This window comes from Pongo pygmaeus, chromosome 13 (assembly GCF_028885625.2).
Source record: "Pongo pygmaeus isolate AG05252 chromosome 13, NHGRI_mPonPyg2-v2.0_pri, whole genome shotgun sequence".
NCBI classification, from domain to species: domain Eukaryota; kingdom Metazoa; phylum Chordata; class Mammalia; order Primates; family Hominidae; genus Pongo; species Pongo pygmaeus.
This window is the reverse complement of record NC_072386.2, coordinates 30,007,036-30,029,370: the sequence shown is the minus strand read 5'-3', so window position 1 is coordinate 30,029,370 and position 22,335 is coordinate 30,007,036. Positions and strand designations below refer to the sequence as shown.

The 22,335-nt window shown below is 44.1% G+C and overlaps 1 protein-coding gene across 2 annotated transcripts in view; it reads right to left on the bottom strand.

Moving 5' to 3' along the window:
* The window catches only part of MOB3B (MOB kinase activator 3B), a 200,930-nt gene that overhangs the window by 5,771 nt on the left and 172,824 nt on the right, over nucleotides 1-22,335 (bottom strand). The window lies entirely within an intron of this gene.

The window sequence follows — 22,335 nt, the reverse complement described above, 5'->3', positions numbered from 1 at the left end:
CAGTGGCGTGATCTCAGCTCACTGCAAGCTCCGCCTCCTGGGGTCACGCCATTCTCCTGCCTCAGCCTCCCGAGTAGCTGGGACTACAGGCGCCCGCCACCACGCCCGGCTAATGTTTTGTATTTTTAGTAGTTAGCCAGGATGATCTCGATTTCCTGACCTAATGATCCGCCTGCCTTGGCCTTCCAAAGTGCTGGGATTATAGGCATGAGCCACTGCGCCTGGCCCAAGAAGCTAATTTTCATGTGGAACATATAAAGAAGAACACTTGATGTTTACTAGGGGTCAGTCATCATGCTTGCACAGCAATTTTAATAAGTTAACTCTAGGAATGATGAAACAAGCACCAAAAAGCTGTGACATCATCACAGAGTCATAGGCTGCTGTTATAGCTGGGAGGAAACATGGGTGTCACCTACTCCAACACTTTAATTTCAGAGATGTGGCAACTCAGACTATCGGAGAGTAAGTGACTTCCCTAATGCGGCAAAACTAATTAGTGGCAGAACTGGACTGCTGGCCTGTGGGCTCTCTGACTTCACATCAATTCGAAAGAGGCAATTTGTGTACACAGGATTTCTTAGAGCTGGCTTGATGTGCTGCAGGTAAAATCTTTATCATCTCATGGTGCTCCTAAACTCCATTAATGGCTTTCGATAGTTTTCAAACCAAGTCTCCACTGTAACATACAATGCTTTTACTGATCTAGACTCTTCTCAGGCACTCAACCTCATCCCCCATCAGTGGCTGACGCGCTTTCTCTCCCATGGAACACACAACGATTTCCATACACATGCTCCTCTCTTCCCAGAACACCCTTCTCCCATCGCCGACACCCTTTAACGCTCTTGACCAGTTGTCATCTCCTTAGGGACACATTCTTCTACCCTCCCACCCTGTCCCCAAGGAATCCTAGGTGCTCCTCTTTCAGATTCCCTCAGTGACCATGGCACCTTTCACGCTGTTGTGTGACCGTTTATCACATTCCTGGTTTCAGCACCAGGCTGCTCTTGAAGAGAGAAACCCTATCTGGTATTTGTGTAGACCTGGTGCTCAAGACCTGGCACATACTAGGTGCTTAAAACATATTAAATTAAACTGAAATCCAATGAAAAGGAACACTTATTAGGTCTACAGACCCAAGTAAAATGAGAGGTGGAAGGAAACATGCATTTCATACCTACGATGGGGAAGGCACTTAGACTTACTTTGTGCACTTTCTCACAACTCTATGAACTAGGCATTACTTTTTCTAATTTACAGATGCGGAAAAGGAGGCCCAGAAATTTGAACTAACTTGCCCAAGTTCACCCAGCTAGTCGGTGTAAGAATAATGATTTAGTGGACTCAAAAACAAAAACAAGCTAACAACACTCTGCTTTCATTACTCTACTGGAGGGAGGAGTAAAAGAAAAGGAGTGAGTCTTTGTGTTTCTGTTGTAAAATGTATAAGGGAGGGGAAGAGCTACCATAGCAGCGTTTCAAAACCCATGTCTTCTTTTAATTACCAGCATCCTGCTAACTCTGAGACACCAGGAGAAAGGGGGAGGAATAAATATTTGAAACAAAAAATAATCAAGGAAGAAAAGCAGTATGAAGAGATGTAGAAGGCTCCACAGTGTGGTAAGGAGCAGGAGAACCCTTGGCGCTGGAAACTTTGGAAAAATGACCTTTATATACATGAACTCCTGCCCCTAGTAACCAGCATTAAGCAGCCAATGGCTTAAAGCAGGGCAGTGAGCAGTATGCCTCTCTCAGGGCCACGTCTGACATTATGTTGTGTACTTCTCACTGCCCATTTTAAAGCCGTTGGATGTTTAATGGTGACTACTAGGGGGAGGAGTTCACGTATATAAAGGAAATTGGGCTCTCTAATACAGCACGCCCGCACACATGTATACACACACGCACACACCCCTGAAGTAATGGAAATAGAACAGAAAGTAGGAGAGATTCATCTCCCCCAGCACCTTCTCCAATAATGCAGCTTCGTCAATACATTTTAAAGGTAAAATCAAAAGTGATATTGCTGAAAAGACATGAGGAAAGCGGCGAGTCCCCCGGAAAAGGCCGTCAAAGGGTGTTGCTCATTTCACAAAGTGCCTCCCTGCCCATTAATCAGCAGTGCAGCCTCAGTCCCAGCTACCGGCCCCATGCCCGAGCTTGGCCCTGTGGCCTGCCATCAGCCCGATCTCCACTCAGATAGGGACATACCTGGAAAAGTGGCTTGAACTGCAGCAGAAGTACAGGAGCCACATTTCTGGCTCGGCTGGGGGTGGGCAGCACCAAAAGCCTACGACTGGGAAGAGTTTCATTCCCCACAGCAAGGCTAAGGCCCTCTAGGGGTAGAGGCCAGGTCAGAAAGAGGGCTTTCTGGAAGCCTTTCATCTCACAAATCACAGTTCTTAGAGACTGAAAAATCTCCAGATAGTACCCATATTTCATTTGTTTCTTCTGTGATGGGTGTGGATTGAGAACACTGGGCATCTTGAAAATCCCTGCCCTTCCTGCCTCCATTCCAAACAGCTGTGCTGGCGAGGTCTATGCCAAGGTTTCACGGCCCCCTCCCAACAGGGTCCTCAGCTCCTGCCAGCACTCACTTCCCTCAGGCCACGTTTCCACACTCAATGTTACACCAACATTTTGCTATTTCCTTATCTCAAGATCTAACCCACTTATATAGCAAAAGGAAGTCCCTCTGGACTGGGTAGTTTTCTTGGAGGAGTGATGAGGATGAGATCAAAGAAAATGAGCTGGCATCAGCAAGGGATTCAGGTTCTCAGCTATACCGTGTGGGCCCATTTGAAATCCTCTTGGACTGTAGACAGGGACAGCAATCAGTGAGGTTTCTTCTAGTGTCGTGGCGCTATGAGAGGCAGGGTGATACTGTTGTCAAAAGAATCCCAAGGCAAGGGCAGGTGTGCTTTCAAGGGCTGTGGAATCAAAAGAGGCTGTGGTATTGTGGTAAGGCATTCGATGATGAAAATGAAAACCAACTGTTCTCTCTGAATCGTCCAGTTTGAAGGGCTCAGAATTCCCCATGGCACCATGCTGCCTGTGGTCCTAGAGGTAACAGCCACATGATTCCAGTATGCCCCAAGGCCCAGAAGCACCACTCTCTAATCCCTGCTGGTGTCATCAACAGCACTGGCTGGAAAGGTACTGCTGAAGATCCAGGTAGAAATAAAACTGTTTTCCTGCATCTCCATTTCCTACCAGATCAAGTCCTCAACTTCCCATGACTTGCAAGGACTTCTGGATATGCTTCCCATCCCTGTCTGTGGCCTTGCACACATCTTGCTTCTGTGTATCCTGCATCTTTGCATGCTTGTTCCCTCTACATGGAGAGCCCTATTTCCTTGTTTCCTCCAGAGCACTCCAGTTCCTCTTTCCCAGCCCAGCTTGGGTGTGGGTGAAGCTTACAAGCCACCTAGGTGGCTTGTAATTCCCAGAAAGGGAGCAGAACTCTGGGTGTGATGAAAGAGAGATAGAGGATCCCAGCAGGGCCCCAGAGCTGGTTGCTAAGAATTTGCCCTGGCAGCCGGCTCTCCTTCAGATGGGGGTGCAGTTCTGCTTTGAAGGGGAGTGTCTCACTTCAAGGAAGACCCATGAAAAACATCAGGCTGCTTGCTGCAGGGAAATCCCCGGAAAAAGAGAGAAGAGAAAAAAAGAAAAGAAAAACAAACAAGCAAATACAAAACATCCCAAACAACTTTACAGCCAAGTCCATGTGGCAAAGTGGGAACTGTAGAAGGTGGGAACAACAGCAGGGCAGCTCTTGCCTGGCCTCGGGCACAGGGAGGCCACTGTGTTGCTGTCGGGACCACAGCTGTCCAAACGAGGCTGGCTCTCCACTTCCTGTGGTGTTTCTCTTTTCGCTTTCTAGAATCCAAATAGCTGTATGTATCAGAGGAAATAACACTGGCCTTTTCCCAAATGCCTTGGCAACTCCAGGGGAAGGACCCCTCCCTCCCCGACTCCGGTGGACAGGCAGGTAACTCCACAAGTGGGGCCTCCTGGGGCATGACTTTCTAAGGAGCCCTCAGTTGCATCCATGGAGCAGAGGGTGAGTCCAGGGCTGCTTAATCTGCTTTCCTGGACCATTCCCAGCTGTTTCTGTGAGGCTGTGGAGGGAGTGCTGCAAGTTAGCGATCCCTGGGAACCCTCGGGGAGAATCTCCCTGCCATGCCTTCCCCCTAGGCTCAGGGGACTTCGTCCTTACCCTCAAGGCCTTTTCTGCAGTGGTCAAGCTGGTGGAGCTTCCTGCCTGGAAGCTTGTTTTCAGAGGAGGGTAAAGGGACCAGGAGTCAAGGGTGGAATCCTTAGGCGAGGTTCAGGTACGAGGCCTAAACATTTTTTTAGAAACTATTTTTTTGTAATGTTGTTGTGTCTGTTTCAGAGCATCTGGGAGAGAGAATTCCAGTAGGGGCTGACATCAGCCACCCCAAATTTATTTTGGAACTAGGCTTTATTGGTATAAATAACTTGAGAAGTGAACGAATGAATGAATGAAGCTGTGCCAGGTCACAAGAGTCAGAGTGAACAAGATGGGGCAGTGATAAGAGAGCCATCATTAACCAAAGTGTCTTGTGTTCCGAATGGAGTAGTTTCTATCATTTCCTGCACCTTTTCTGCGTGCCAGGCACTGTGCTCAATGCTGGACATCATTTCATTCAGTCCTTACATCAGTCTTATGGGGTATGTGGTATCGTCCTTATTTTACAGAGAGGTAATGGAGGTTAAGTACCTCAGCCATGGTCACATCACTAATAATTACCCTGGCCAAGGTTGAAACTTGAAAACCCATCCTCCTAACCAGTCTACTATATCCTGAGCCATCGTGCTGAATATATCTTCATTCATGTTTACACGTGCTGTTTCAGTTGAGTCTCTGAATCAGCGGCCGTACCACACCAGCATGGGCCACGGGAGCAGGGACTAGTCTGGCAGGACCGTTCCCAGGAGGCCCACAGCCAGGGCTACTATCTTCCTTTGCTAGCATCCCAAAGTCTAAATTCTTATAAGGCAGGCAGGGCAGCCAGTCTACAAAAATATTTTTTAAAATTTCCCCAACTCTAAGTATACACAAGATCCAACCAGCACACAAGAATTAGAAATGTTCTTTCTGCTTTCTTTTAGGAATGTGGGTGGCAAATAAGCCAAACGACATAAAAATAGAAACAAGGCAGGCCAGACTTCCCTAAACCACACAGAACAATATTTATTTGATTAATTCTGTTCCTAAACAACAGCCCACATTACTGACACGAAGGGCGTTTCCACGATGGAGGGGTGTGTGTGTGTGAATGTGTGCACATATGTGCAGGCTCCCAAGTGCACGTATACATATGTATGGCTAGATAAACACACACACTCGCCACCCACGGAGAATATTTATTCATACCGATACAAAAATCAAACTGCTCTTCTTTTTCCAAACCCTGCAAACATTAAAAATAAGTCACTTTATGTAAACATATTCAGCCTCCTAATTTACATTGTTTCTTATAAAGACAGAGCTGCACATTTTTTAAGTTCTCTCATTTAACCACAGGAGATGGGTTACGGACACATGGTGGGTCGCCTCATAGTGCATCGTGAAAGCAAGAGCATTAATCAAAACTGTTTGTGGTCACTGTATCTCTGCAGATCCCCTCCCTAGAGCCCCGCAGCCCACCCCCCTCATTCTGCAACTCTGTGCTTTTTTTAGCACCCTGCCTTGCTCTGTGGATCCACCTACCATGTCCTTCCCACCCGTACCAACCTCGCTGGTGCACTGATGGGACAGGGAATCCAACCTGATTTCTGCTCAGTGATGCTACCTGTGATCAAAGGAGCCTGTGATTTCTGCTCAAAGTGACACTGAGATCTCTGACATTTGGCTGCTGCTCCCCCGCTCCTTTCCTCCTCTGTTACCCAACTTCTCCAGAGCCCCCATGGAGATCTGCACAGTTGGCAGGAGTCTGGCTCCCTCCTTCTCATACCCAGCATTTGTCAGCACAGCTGGATTGGTTTCTGGCAGATGCTGCTACTGCCCCTTGTTCTGGGATGAGCAAAGGGTGACTGAGTGCATCCACCCGCTTTGAGGAATGAAACAGATTTCAGCATGGCCCAATGCCCCCTGTAGGGTTGTGCAGCTCCTTAAAGGCTGGATGCGGGAGGGTAGGGGAAGGAATTCTCACATTTGCTTCTGTCATGTGGCCTTTCTATCAGGAGTGGGAGGGAAGGCACTGGCCGGTGAAGCACAGAGTTCTGGAAACTCCAGGTTAGGTTGCAGGCACTAGAGTTTTATTTATTCTGAGAGAAGCTTAATGGGGGCAACTCTTAATGACATGCAAGAAACGCTGAACAAACGGTTTGTCCTTTTGGAGGGAGTATTCTGAACTTTCAGGGCATGGGTCCCCAAAGGAAGAATTTACCTCCCCTCGGAAAACAAAGGATTCCATAGAAGCCGTTCAGCCTAGCTGAATTCACCACAGGACAGAGCTTGCCATTGCTTAATAAGACCTCTATTGTGTGTCTGATGAAAACATATGGGGAATGTGCTTCCTCAGTGAGCCTGTAATTTAGGAAGTCTGTAGTTTCTAAGCAGTCTCACTCCTTTGGTAGGAACAAAGTGTTATTTTGATGGATAAATAGACATGAAACAAAACTAAAATTTTCCTTTTAATACAATGAGATCTCTTGCTAGAAGTTTGACTACCACCTATTGAAACATGTTCTCAAGCTTTCACAGAGAGAAATTTGGTCTCGTCAGAGCCTCAGGAGCTGATCACCACTTTGTGCCCGACTCTGTCACTCACTCTCAGGTCTATGGGGTGGCCATTATGCTTCCCCTAGAGAGGAACTGAAACTTGGAAAGGTTAGTAACTTGCCCAAGGTTACATGGTTGATACTTGGCAGAGCGAGAATTCAAACCAGGATATCATTTGGATCTTATCAACAGGCCTCGGAATCCTATTTTTTTTCTATATCAGGGACCAGAAAATGACAGTTCATGGGTCAAATCCAGTCCACACCTGTTTTTGTATGGCCCATAAGCTAAGAGTGGTTTTTACATTTTTAAATAGTTGAAAAAAGAAAGCGTATTTTATGACATATGATTATTTTATGAAATTCAAATTTCCATGTCCATAAACAAGTTTTATTGGAATAAGCCACACCCACTTATGGATGAATGCGTGTGGCTTCTTCTGTACTTCCAAGGCAGAGCTGAGCGACTGTGAAAGAGCCCGGCGTTTAGCACGGGGGCGTTTTCAGAAAAGCTGGCTGACCTCGCGCCGCACCATGACAATACCATGACCTGTGAGGCTCTCTAGTTTTGACCCACATGGTTATAAATGGATCCCCAAGCTGCCTTTCCAAAATTGACCTGGCAATAAATAGTCCAATATTTATTTAATCTATAAATAGTCCAGTCTTCTATCTTGGGAGAACAGTGATGTTACATCAGTAGGAAAACACTTCTAAAACAAGAGTGGAGTGAACTCTACATGCCTGTAGTCCCTTAAAACTAAACCTCTTTGGCTTTCAGAGTATGAGAGGAGACAAGTCCTTTTCTTTCCTTATTCTCAGACTCCCAGTGAATGATCCATGAAAACAATACGAATTTTACATACAGGAAATGTACTTAATAAGGCGAAAGCATTTTTACTGTTAGGGCTCCTTCCTTACCTGTTCGTCTCTTATTATGAGGCTGGAATTTTAGCCTTTTTTTTTTTTAAGCAGTACAGGGCATTATATGCTACTGTTGTTACACTGTGGTTTGCTCTCAATATAAGAGGGAAATTGTGGAATGCATTGAAAATTGGTAGCAGCACTGGTTCAGTTCAAGAGAAATAAAGCAAGATATCCTTTTACTTCACATAATTTTTGTTCCCCATCCTGGCCTCACTTGCAAATCCTAAAGACCCAATTCATATGTGAAGAAACAACAACAAAAACAAAAGCCATAGATACCAAGATACAGAGTTTGAAGCTAGATTGATGATGGTAATGATTGCACAACAATGTGAGTGCATTTAATGCCACTGAACTGTACACTTAAAAATAGTTAAGACAGTAAATTTCCTTATGTGTATTTTACCACAATTAAAAAAATTTAGAAAGGAAAAAAAAAACATAGCTATCCATTTTAGAAAAAAAATTCAAAAGCTTCAAGGAAGAAGATTTTTACACATAAGTCCATTAGTGAAATAAAACAAAAATCCTCATAGGAGTTTTGAAAGATTTGAGGCTTTATTGGGACAAATGAGCATTAGTGCATGTTCATGTGGGTGCCTGTGTGTGTACATGTGTCTTCAAGAAAACATCCATGCCCAACTAATTCAGTTTCCTCTGTTATTGCTGTCAGTATTAGAAAAATGAGAATTATTCCATTTAGAATAATCTCCTTCTTTTAATGCAAAATGCCAAGTACTGTTGCACTAGCAACAAAAAACAAAATAGAGTAACTATGTCTGAGAACCTATTATAACTCCAACATCTTACACCAGTTACACCAAAGGGAAAAAAACACACCCACTGAGCACCTATGGAGATTCCTCTGCAGTATACGTACAAAGGCTGTCGTAGCCATCAGGGAAAGAGTGAGTTCCAAAGAAAGAGGAAACCACAATAGAAACCTTGAATTAAAAATGGAATTTAGATACGGGCAAGAGTGCCAACCTTAATGAAAAGTCTTCTTCTTCAATCATTAGGCTGTAAAATTAAAGCTGGATGTGGATGTGGTCTAATATCTATTTTGATTCTTGTGTATTTGCCAATGCTTTCCAAAGGTGAATAAGATGAAATCCCTTCTGGATGTGCTGTGAGCACTCTGGTCCTTTCCACCAGTTTCCCAGAGCAGAGGTGCCATGCAGTGGGGTTTCTGAAGGCTCTACTGTTTGGAATAGGCACATACAATAACAAAGCTGCTTATAGTCTCAGCCTGGCCGCGACAGGGTCAACAACCTAAATGCCAACTGGCGATGACACTGGTCGTGTCAAGTGAAGCCAATGACAAAGGAACAGCCATGCTCTGTCTCTTGGTGCCCACAGCAATACAGTCACTGTAGGCCAGCAATGGTGATCCAGTATGCAGCAGCATGGGGTGAAGCTGACATCAACCCAATAAATGACCACTGTCTTGTCGTCTTCGCTGAAACCCTGCATACGCCTCCCCCAACCCCACACACAAACACTTTGCTTCATATGCTTGAAAGTTGTGGGCTTTCAGGACAAGGGAAAACTAAAAATTGCTCTCTAAATGTGGGCACTGTGGATGTGTTGCCAGGTTGTAATGGTTCAGAACCGCTCCTGCCCACCATAGGCCCTGTATAAAGCATGACTGCAAACAGATGATCCCTAAGCAAACTGTACTCCCAGAAGGGGTTTGTTAGGCCTGTAGATTTAAAAATAAAATAAAATACAAGTACTGCTCTAAGTAGTTGCCACCATTTAAAACTCTGGAGAATTCACCTAAAATGCTAGAGTTCCAAATTCTTTTGATTTGGAAGCACTGGGCCTCTATGCCCGCCCTGAAACCATTAGCTGAGTTGCATTGTGTTTGCCCCCACAGCTTCCTATTTCTTGCTACTCGCCTGTTAACTGATATTTGTTACCTGCCTGGCTCTGTTGACTTTGGCTTTGGATCTTCTGATCCATAGTCATTAAACTCCTTGAGGGCAGTGGTCATACCTCTTGAGCTACAGCACCTAGGATTGGCTCCTTACTCCTGTTTCACCTGAGTCGCTCAACTATGTGTACTATGTGTATTTCATGGGCTCAGGTATCTAAAGTGACTTGACTATGGTCCCACAGCACACACTGCTGAGACAGGGAGAGAACTGGGCTCGTGGAGCTGGAGGCCCTTGGAAATTATCTAGCTGCTGCAGATCATCAGAATCTAGTTGAGTAAGTATGCCTCTGGGCAAAAATCCACCTCAAATTAGTTTCCTCAGCAAATACCACGCTATAATTTGAATGTTGGTGTCTTCCAAAATTCATGCTGGAACCTAATGCCCAGTGTAATAGTATTAAGAGGTGGGCCCTTTTGGGAAGTGACTAAGTGACGAGGATCCACCCTCATGAATGGGATTAGTGTCCTTATAAAAGAGACCTGAGGGGGGGCTTCCTTGCCCTTCTGCCATGTGAGAATGCAGTGAGAAGGCACTATCTTTAAGGCAAAGAGCAAACCCTTATCGGATACCAAACCCTTATTGGATACTAGCACCTTGATGTTGGACTTCCCAGCCTCCAGAACTGTGAGCAATGCATTTCTGTTGTTTATAAATTACCCAGCCAGAGGCATTGTGTTGTAGCAGCCCGAATGGTCTAGGAAAGGCTGTATCTGGGTTTTGGAATCAGACCGTATGTGCTCAATCTTGGCTCCACAGAGCTGTGTGACATTGGACAAGTTATTTCACCTCCGCATCTGATTTTCTTCCTTTTTATAATGAAGATAAAAGCAGTATTTATCTCACAGAATTGTGTGCAGATTGAATGATGTAATACATAAACACATTTCCTACAGCACTTGGCTCATAGCTTTACTTAAAAGTCTTCCCTATTATTATGTCCTCTGAAGCTGAACAAATCAAATGAAAAAATATACGTAGTTATTACAGGCCATTTAAAGTTCTTCTATATGAAAATATTTTAATAAGACATGGACATAAATCTCTACCATCAATCTCTATTTTAAAATTATACCATTAGAGGCCAGGTGCGGTGGCTCATACCTATAATCCCAGCACTTTGGGAGGCCGAGGTGGACGGATCACTTGAGGTCAGAAGTTCAAGATCAGCCTGGCCAACATGGTGAAACTCTGTCTCTACTAAAAATACAAAAAATAAGCCAGTTGTGGTGGCACGCACCTGTAGTCCCAGCTACTCGGGAGGCTGAGGTGGGATAATCACTGGAACCCAGGAGGTGGAGGTTGCAGTGAGCCAAGATCATGCCACTGCATTCCAGCCTGGGCAACAGAGCAAGACTCTATCTCAAAATAAAATAAAATAAACAGAATTATACTATTAGAAATAAACAAAGTAAAAGGAAAGGCAGTGACAATCTATGTTATTCTGGATCCACAACATGCCAGAACTGGAGGGAATCTAAACCTATCCTAATGGATTTAAAACTTACTTTAGCAGCAGAAACCATTTCTTTTAATGTGGTCTTACACACATGCCATTCACGAGAGATGTTGCAGCTCAGGTTAGGTAAAGTCCCTGAACTGGGTTCCAGCTTCACCCAGCAAATTATAGAACCTGTGTGCTAAGGACCACAGTTTGGTAACTGCTGATCTTGGCTATGTCTTCTTATTTTTACCAGTGGGAAAAGTAAGACCTTTCATATGCCTGCACATAGAAGCAGGCTCACACTGAGGACCAAGCCTGGCCTATCACTGTATCCTCAGCACCCAGCCATGTGCCTGGAACGTAGCGCCCTGGTGGTACTGGGGTTTGCATAATGGGTACCACAGCACAGGTGAGGTGCCAGGCTTTTGAAGTGCAGTCTTGGGGGATGGACTTCTAGGGTAGGGTGACGATCGCTGCCAGCAGGGGGTGACAAAAACACCATTAGGTCTAGCCAAGGTGTTGCGTGTAGGATGGATTCTGGGAGAAGGTATAGGGTGGAAATAAGCAAGTATAAGCTTACTGACTTACCCAGAGCAACTGCCAGTCCTACAAGCTCCATTCATGGCAAATGCCCTAGGCAGGTATACCATTTTTTATCTTTCATACTGTATTTTTACTGTACTGTTTCTACGTTTAGATACACAAATACTTACCATTATGTTACAGTTGCCTACAGTATTGATTATAGTAACACGCTGTACAGGTTTATAGCCTAGGAGCAATAGGCTGTACCATATAGCCTAGGTGTGCAGTAGCTACAACATCTATTTTTATGTAAGTATACTCTATGATGTTCACACTATGGCAAAGTGGCCTAAAGACACATTTCTCAGAATGTATTCCCATCATTATGTGACACACGACTGTACTTCGGTAGAAAGACCAGGTTTCTGGAGTGGTGGAGGGCAGCTTACTGTGAATTGAAAGGGAAGTGAGAAAGTGTAGCTAATTGGCTAGACTGGCTTCTTTCAAGGAAGGGGAGGAAGAAGAAACTACACTGAGGTAATAGGAGTTTTCACAGAGTCAGATTTCTTGAGCAATGAGCACTTTGGAGAGGTAGCAGACTTGTGCTGTAGGATGTAGAAAATGGGAGAAGAAAGAGAAATGCAGAGGTCAAAGAAAAACATCACCAGTTTAAAAATGTTGGTCTTTGTGGTGGTTTAAAAATATTTTAAAATTATTTAACATATGCAGAATTACTTAACATTTCTCTCTTCAAGAAATATGGCCAGGCCTGGTGGCTCACACCTGTAATCCCAGCACTTTGGGAGGCTGAGGCGGGTGGATCACTTGAGTTCAGGAGTTCCAGACCAGCCTGGCCAACATGGTGAAACCCCATCTCTACTAAAAATACAAAAATTAGCTGGGCATAGTAGCATGCACCTCTCATTCCAGCTGCTCTGGAGGCTGAGGCAGGAGAATCGCTTGAACCAGGGAGGTGGAGGTTGCAGTGAGCTGAGATCCTGCCACCGCACTCCAGTCTGGGTGACAGAGCAAGACTCCATCTCAAAAAAAAAAAAAAAAAAAGAAAGAAAGAAAGAAAGAAAGAAATAGACCTTAATTTTCCTTTCCTTTAGTGTGGGCTGGACTTAGTAACTACTTCTAATGAATGGAAAGTGGGAAGAGGGTTGGGTTATCATTTCTGACTCTAGTCTGTAGAAGATACATGGTGGTTTCCATCTTGGTTGCCCTCTCTGATATCAGGGCATTCTAGGAGTAGCCAGCAGAAACCTAACGTTTCAAATGAAAGGTGTTTGTCTCTGAGAAGCGGACAATTAGGTTTAGACTTGCAGGATGAGCAGGACTTAAGCTGAGGACATGGAAGCCAAAGGAGTTGTACATACAATGGCCTGGGGGTGAGAGGACATGGCCCATTCAAAGAACTCTGGGAAGTTCCCCATGGAGCTATCTGCATATCTCTTTCTTCTTCCAGATCTGCCTCCATGCATTATTCTTGTCTATTGGTCCATTTACACTTAGATGCACAATGTAATAGGACTCTATTAGCACCAACATCTTGGAATTAATACTAATTACTATTATGTTCCAGTACAACATTATAGCTTAACTGGCTTTGCTGGTGGTTTGTATATCTGACCTTTATGTATAAAATTGTTTCATAGGAGGAAGTGCTCCTAAGACCACACAAGTGACCACACAAGTCCCTAGGCTAGGTACTGCCTGTAACCTGCCTTATCTTCATGCTTTTATTATGGTGGGACAGGTGGGTGGTGGGAGAAAATACAGTGTTATGTTTCAATAAATAAAACCTGCCTTCATTCAAATCCCAAGTTAATACTCGCTTGACATTTTTGGAAGCCAAAGAATCTAATCTTATCTGGCCGGGAAATTTAAACTAGTCTAGACCACACATAGCAGCCAAAATTTGGCAGGCTTATATATGGGCATCAAGCCATACTGACTGTTTACATTTTCATGTAAATGCTCATGAAGATGAACTAATCCCTGCTGTGACTGACATCCTGCAGCAATTTCCAACACTGCAGAGAACATTAAAAAAATAAAAAAGTACAATTACTATTTGGTGTCTCAGACCAACAGCTCCCCTAAGATACTGAGCAGCTTCCTGAGATGGAGGTTCTGATGGGAAATCTAGGGAGAAATATTGAGCAGAAGGTACTGAGTTGTATTTATTCCTATCAATAAAGTAGGAGAGAAGTGGCTTAGCAAAGAGAAGCAACCATACTAGAGGGCTTAAACAATGAACTGAAATGCCTCATGTGGCAGCGTGGAGACAATGTGAACACATCTGGCAGCTATTTGTGGAGGGAGTGGTTGTTAATAGTGGATTATAAAAAGTAGCTCTTGAAGGTAGAGCCTCTGGCTCAGTGGTGTCTGAGAGAATGTCCCACAATGATGAAAATGTTCAGTATCTGTGATATCCAATATAATAGCCACTAGACACATGTGGCTTTTGAGCACTTAACATGTGGCTAGTAAGGCTAAGAAACTAATTTTTAATTTAATGTTAATCTAAGTAGTCACAAGTGGTTGGAAAAGCCTTTTCAAGTATAAAGTTTGATTTTTCTGATTAGAAAAGTGACACATGTTTGTGACAGAAAACTTAGAAAGCCCCAAAAAGTATATACCAACAAAAAAAAGCATTATCTATAATAACACCAAGAGAGAACAACTGTTGGCACTTTTTGCTCTATTTCCTTTATCATCTATGGACATATGATTAGTGATTTTCCAGTACAGTTTTGTATCCTACATTTATTACTTAATATTATATGCTAGCAATTTTCCCATGAGAGACATCTTCAACTATAATTGATCATATTTTAGGCCCTGAAATAAATCAGACCACATCTCATCTCTGACCAAATTAAAAACAAAGAGAAACCCTAAAACAAAAATGAACCACCCAACATCCTATAAACTAGAAGCAAAAGTTCTCTGGACATCAACAAGGATGAATAAATAGGACTGGCAGAGACATGTGGCTATTTTTGCCACATCCCCAGTTACCCAGCATAAGGCAATTCATTGGAAATAATCATGTTTCTTTGCTATTTTTCCAACTGACACTTTAGAATACATTTGCCAAGTCTCCTAAAATGATCTCTGGCAGGCTCTCCCATTAATCTCTGAGCCTTTGCATTATCCTGAACAACCACCAACAGCCGATGCCACCCTGGACACACATATACTTGTCATCTGAACTGGCAAAGCCCCATGAATGCACACTCCAGCTACTCTTGGCAACATGTACACCCCCTCTGCCCCTCTGCTGCCATGGTGGGCTTTTTTTTTTTTTTTTTTTAAGACGAAGTCTCGCTGTTGTGCCCCAGGCTGGAGTGCGATGGCACGATCTTGGCTCACTGCAACCTCCACCTCCTGGGTTCAAGCAATTCTCCTGCCTCAGCCTCCCGAGTAGCTGGGATTATGGGCACCTGACACCACGCCTGGCTAATTTTTGTATTTTTAGTAGAGATGGGGTTTCACCATGTTGGCCAGGCTGGTCTGGAACTCCTGACCTCAGGTGATCCACCCGCCTCGGCCTCCCAAAGTGTTGGGATTACACGTGTGAGCCACCACGCCCGGCCCACGGTGGGCTTTAATCCATGAAGGGCTCTCTAAGCAAAGAGAAACAGTTGTTTCGGATGAAAGATGACAGGGCTGCTGACACATCATGTCAGTAGTAAACCCAGTAGGTCAGTAATCTCAGTAGTAACCCACCAGTAATCTCAGTAGGTCAGGCTGGGAGGATTCTAGGGATGATGTCTTTTACAAATGGGGAAACTGAGGCTCAGAGCCATTACATGCGTTGCCCTGTGTGGTAACTAATGTGGTAGCATAATAGTGGAAATGCCATTGCAAAGGCCAAACTGTCAGCTTCACAGGCTGCAGCTCTTTCTTCTATAATGGCTGAGTCCATGTCAAGCCATCTGGCTGAAGGCCAAGGAAGCTGCCTGACAAGAAGCAACCCAGAGGCCTCTGTACAGATGTTTCAAAAGAAAAGGTTCTTTCAAAAGCCCCACAATGGCTCTTCATTGCTGGCTATTTTAGGGAGTAGCTCTGGCTCATGCGAGAGGTTCTACTTCTTTTCACAGTCCTGACTTGATCTTACCATTGCAGACCAACCTTGGCTACTGCACTCACCCAAGCAGCTCTGAGTGAAGTGTACGTGTGGCCTGGCTACCTCTTAGGGCAACACGAGGTCAGTGTATTCTGGGGCCTGGATAGGCTTGTGGCTGGGCCTTTATGAGACAAGGCTTTCCAAATCTTTGGTCTTCAAATTGTTCTTAAAAGCACCCATTTTTAGATGATAGTTTTGGTGGTAGAGCCTACCATAAATCTCAATCATTAGCCAAGAGGCGCACCTACACACTGGGGGTGGGATGTGCACTTTGGTGTGACAAAATGGCAGTGATAAGGGATGGAGAGGAATGTGGTTCAGACGTTGAGAAAATGCCCATCACATCTGCTGGAAATAATAGTAACAAGTCTGGCCAGGTACCATCTGTAATCCCAGCACTTTGGGAGGTCGAGGCAGAAGGATCACTTGAGCTCAGGAGTTCCAGACCAGCCTGGGAAACATAGTGAGACCCTGTCTCTACAAAAAATTTAAAAACTAGCCAGGTGTCGTGACGTGTGTTTGTAGCCCCAGCTACTTAGGAGGCTGCGGTGGGAGGATCACTTGAGCCCAGGAGGCTAGAGGATGCAGTGAGCCATGATCACACCAGCCTGGGTGACAGAGTGAGACCCTGTCTCAAAAAAAAAAAAAAAAAGTAACAAGTGTGAGGAGATGAAATAATATATGTCAAGAGGAAGTAACAGATTATCTGGAACTGAAGAAATGCAGTTATTAATTATTTCTTGAAAATGCTTGTGTGTCATGCACATGGTAAGAATTCCATGAAGGGGTGTCTGTCATATGATGATGTGGGAGGATGAGGAGCAACAGTGAAAAGGACTGCACTTCCTGTGTGTGTGTGTGAAGCCCTCCCATATGGAGTTTCACTTCCTTCCCACCTCCCTCTCCATGCGGCAGTGATGGCTGTGTGGTTTGAGGCCCGGGTGGAGGCATGAGGAAAATAGAAAATTCTAGAGACACATCACATCACAAAGATGAGCAGTGCTGCCCAGAGTGTGTTCCATGGATCATGATATCTCTAAGATGTCAATGAGTGATAGCAAAAGAAAAAAGTCCAGTAGCTACATGCAGTTAAACTGGGCGGGCTACACAAAATTGAACAAGTTTCTTTACTGGATACCTTCTCCAAGCCTTTGATATGCCATTGTACGCTGTAAATCTTCAAGGGTGCAGACGATGTAGTATTTTGTAAACCCATTTGACCACAGAAGGAAGTCTCTTTTCACTGACCATCACTCAGGACTGGCATTTTGAGGAGCTCTCTTGGCAAACACTGATCTTCAGATTTTTCTCCTTTTTGCTTTACTTCCCCACCCCACTGAGCTAACTCCCAATCCTAGAGGAGAAGAGATGAAGTGCTAAAAATGGTAATTCTCACATTTGAGAGTAATTGTCATCTAGGGTCTTTCCCCTCAACGTGTGGTCTGGGAACCAGCAGCATCGATATCATCTGGGAGCAAAATGAACATTGTCGAGTCTCCTCCTCTCAGATGTACTGAATCAGAGCTTGCATTTCAGCAAGATCCCTGGTGATTCACATGCACATTCAAGTTTGAGATGCAGACTGAGGGTGCTTGGTACTAGGCACTAATCTTAATAATTCTGATTTAGTGTATCTGGGGTGAGGCCCAAGAATGTACTTACAAAGTACTTCCTCCAGGAGATTCTGATGCACGTGTGTGTGTGTGTGTGTGTGGACTCCTGAGAAACCCCTATGGTCCAAGCACCCTGCTATAAGGTAACAGAACAGCTCTGTGGTAACATTTGTTTTCACAGCAGCAGCTCTACAAGGTAGGTGATGGTATAATCACCTTCATTGTTAGAAACAAGAAAATGGAGCCTTGGGAGAGAAGGAGAAGGTCCTGGACCAAGGTCACCCAGGGGTTAGCAGGTGCATTAGGGTAAACAAGTCCCCTCCTGTCTGTCCTCCCCACCTCACCAATCTCTATCTTCCCCCTGCCCTAATCAGCTCTTCATTCACAACTACTGCATTGCTAACAGCCCTCTCTGAGTCTGCTTTTGTTTTCAGTGAAAGGCCAACAAAACACTGCGGGCTATTTGTGCTTGCTAATGATAATTCTGATTAGCTTAATTCTGTCAGCTGACTCCCTGGCAGCCAAGGGCCAACAGCAGCCTGCTTATTCAATCAGGGCCTGGCCCGTTTTCTAATTATCAGCATCATTTGGGCTGTTTCCTCCAACAGGGAACTTGCTTGAGTTCAAGTTATCTTCAGCTGTTGCATTTACATGAGCAATGGATGATCTGTCACGTCTGTGTCTGTGTCAGTGTGCCAGGCTCCCGGTCCCTGCTGGAGACCAAGTGAAATGGCATGTGTTTGCCTGGGTTCCCAGGCTGCCGGCCATAGCGGCTGAACAGCAGGTCCCAATGGGAGCCATGAGGCAAGCTCTGGGGGTGGATGGATGTGCTGGTCTTCACCAGGCTAGCCAGGGTGACCTCTTCCCAGCTTCTGAATTCCAAACTGTATTCCCACTCAGAGGCCTGATAGGGTGACCAACCGTCCTAGTTTGACAGAGACCAAGAGTTTTCCTAGGACATGAGAATTTCACTGCTAAAACAGGGAGGGTTGGTTACCCTTTGCCTGACACACCAGGGCACAAAAGCAGTGTGAGAGGATTCAAGATTTCCTGGGTGATCTATCTGGAATTTGGAACAGAGAATGACCAAGAGTTGAGGCCTCGTCTTTCTCTGAGAGGCCTAAAGCTTATGATGCATCCCTGCTCTCTGTCTTATTTTGCTTTTAATGTCTATTGCTAATCTGATAGGATGAAGCATTATTCCCAACATGGAAATGGGTAAGTGGAGGTCTGCATGCATGTTCTGAGATAAGGGGCGTATTGAAGAGAGTGACCAGTGTGTAATCCCTTTGAATGGAGGTGCATCATCCTTAAAGTACTCTCCCCAATTCAAAAACATGTTAAGCATTTATTAGGTACCAGGAACCCTAAGCAATGCAGGAATATGTCCTTTATATTCCCAGCCCTCAAAGAGTTGACAATCCCATGGGAGTGACTGATACAAATACAATTAACTACATTTGCTAGGAGTCTACCTAGGGAATCAATCACTAACACAGAAAAGAGGTCATGGGAGCTAGGGAAGAGAGAATTCAGGAACATCCACTAACTACAGCTCAGCTACTGGTACCGTCATTGTCTCACTTAGCTAACATTTCTTAAGCACTTTCCACGTGACTAACCCATTTAATTTTTATAACTCTTATTATTATACCCATGCTATGAATGATGAAAATGAAGCTTTGAAAAGCCATATATCTTGCTCAAGGTTGCATGTTAGTAAATGCAGGGTCCAGGGTTGGAACCCACAGAGTCTAAGACTTTTCTTAGGCACTGTATGATACTGACTCTCCTACCCCAGTAGGGTGCTGGATGGATCCTCAATACAACCTGTGTGGTAGATACTCAGTCCACATGAGACAAAAGTAACAAAGAGATGTGTGGCTGTGCATGGTGGAGGCAAGGCAGAGGGAAACATGAGGCGGTGCGGGGGGGTCTCAGAGTTCCATACTGTGGAATCCCAAGGCATGACACCAAGAATGTCCCACCGGTGGCGTGGGAACTCTGGGAATGCCGATGTTCTAAGGGAAACTGGCTGGACAAATGCTGCCCTTCTGGCCCCAGCTGCATTCAATTCTAAAGAATGTACAACTAGAATGTGAAGCCAAATGCCTGACTCCTTCATCATCCTTTGAGGGTCAAAAATGGGTGACATTTATTATTTTATATTTTTCAGACTGTATTGTAAATTTCTTGAGAGCATAGTTTTTTTTTTTCTTTTTTTTTTTTTTTTTTTTTGAGACGGCGTCTCGCTCTTTCACCCAGGCCGGACTGCAGTGGCGAGATCTCGGCTCACTGCAAGCTCCGCCTCCCGGGTTCACGCCATTCTCCTGCCTCAGCCTCCCGAGTAGCTGGGACTACAGGCACCCGCCACCGCGCCTGGCTACTTTTTTTTTGTATTTTTAGTAGAGACGGGGTTTCACCGTATTAGCCAGGATGGTCTCGATCTCCTGACCTCGTGATCCGCCTGCCTCGAGAGCATAGATTTTTTATGCACATAGAATATCTGAGCAACTTGAGTTGTATATATAGAGCATCAATATATGCAAATCAAATAAAAATGTGTTGACTTGAGATGTTATGCCTGATTTGAATATGTGCATTGCAACAGTATTAGCAGTTAGGTATCCTAGCACTGTCAACTGTTGAGATGGTCATTTCAGCAATAGCAATCCACAAGCCATAAACAATCTACTCTTAATGGACACTGCATGTGCTAAGTATCCAGAGCCTGATATTATATGATTAGCCTCAGAAACATTCTTAATATCTATTTCTGTTCCTTTACAGGGTTTGGTTAGTGTAAAACAAATATATATGTTCAGACAATTAAGCATTTAAAAAGTATGAATATTTACAAGCATTAAAATGAATTTCCCTATAATTATAATTAACACATAAATGTAGGAAGTATACTATTGCAAGCAAGATTTAAGTAAATATAAACTTCTGGGGAAAAAAACCTGGTACCTTTCTTCCTCAATTAAACTGTTAAAAATGTCTGGTTAACGTAATTTTCTCTCAGGCCCCCAAAGAGGCTCTTGTCTAGGATATTGACATGTTTGAGGCCATTCTGTGACTCTGAGACTTCAAGTTAGTTCCTGGCACTGCCTTGGAGCCCTTTCTTCAATTATAGAAAATAACTGAGTTTTCTGATGGCAAAGAAAGCCTTTCTCTACTTGATAACTTACACTCAGCTTTTTCCTACAATGTTGTCTTTATGCTTTCAGGCATAAAGGAGAAATTGACTTTCAGCTCTACCGTGGTGTTTCTGATCCCTTAGCTCAGTGAAACCGAAAGTGTGAGTGCTTCCACAGCCTCTTCCTTCTTGTGGGCCTTTGGAGAAGTTATTTTCCATTCACCTGAACATGACTACAGAAGAGAACTGAACCGAAACCATCCAGGAGATCGCAGTGGTTTCTTCTGGCTCTTCATTTACGTGGCCCTTGTCCATCTTTCCTCTCTGTCCTTGACATTTTCTGAAATTAGCTTTATCAATTGTTTCTAGTCTTAACTCCCTTGAGCTGTTTGCACAACCTTATCTTCCCATAGTGGCTGTTTACCCAAAACAGCCTTTATAAAACTCAGCCATCGATGAATTGTAGCTTCTTTCCATACTATTTGTCCAACTGCATTCAGAGACAACTCGGTTCCTGCCCCTGGGAGCCTTTTATAAATCTCTTGTGAAAGAAAATGAAGAAAATAGGCTCTTTTTAAAGTAAAGATGTGAGCCATCTCAAGTGTAACCCAAAAAGTCTTGCTTTGTTCCGGGACTACTGAGTAATGCAAATATATATATATATAAAATATATATATATATTTTTGCCGTATATTCTCATAGCAGAATAATAAATTTCAAGGTGAAAAACACTAAAGGTGATATGTGAAATTCACCATCTTCTTTGCCAGGTACAGGTACTGTACTGTATTAAACATATCTTTTATTTTTTGTGTTTTGATTCTCTAACATTAAAGAGGCCTTGTTGATCCTGGAGGGACTGCCCCTCCCAGAGCTAGCCAATTCCTAGTGATGGTAGACATTTGCCCTCAAGCTGTTTATACAACAACAATACAAACCAATCCTGCAGAGCCTGCACCCCAAATACCTCCTCCATCAGGGTCTCACACTAACCACCCCAGGCCAAGGTATCAGATAACTAGGAATAACCCCTAGGCTCCAGAGATTATTCAAATTAGCCAACCCTAAACCTGCTTACCCTGTCTGGCCTGTTCCTTCCCATGAAAACCATGGTGAAGGTTCTTGCTCAAGCTTTCTCTGCTCCCTCAGTATCCGGACTAACCCTGGTGCTTTCCCATGTGCTCTCTTGTGGCGTGGCATGGCTCCTTCTCTTGGGATGAGTATAACAAATTCTCTTTTCGATGACAGTCATCTGATCTGTTAGCTTTACCATACCTAAATAATAATAAAACCTGGCCAGGTGTGGTGGCTCACACCTGTAATCCCAGCACTTTGGGAGAACAAGGGTGGAGAATTGCTTGAAGCCAGGAGTTTGAGACAAGCCTAGTCAACATATTGAGATCCCATCGCTACAAAAAAAAAATAAAAATAAAAATAAAAAATAAAAAAATAAAAAAATAGCCATGCCAGCCTATAGTCCCAGCTACTTGGGAGGCTGAGGTGGGAGGAGTGCTTGAACCCAGGAGTTGAAGGTGAGCTATGGTGAGCTATGATCTTGCCATTGCACTCCAGACTGGGAGACAGAGTGAGACCCTGTCTCAAAGAAAAAATAAAAATAATAAAACCTGTGTTTTAAAATAGGTACGTAAAGAGAAAGGGATACAGGGTGGCAAAAGAGGACAGCCTGGCCCTAGTACTCTGGTCGTTCAAATGAATTTGGATGAAATGTAGTTGCTCTGTCAGTTATATTTAGCAAAACAGTCACCTTGTATTATATGGGGTATAATATAGTACTCAGTAGAGCCACTATAAAAAGCTTTGATCAAAGTGTCCACATTGAGATGTTGCATGTTACAAAA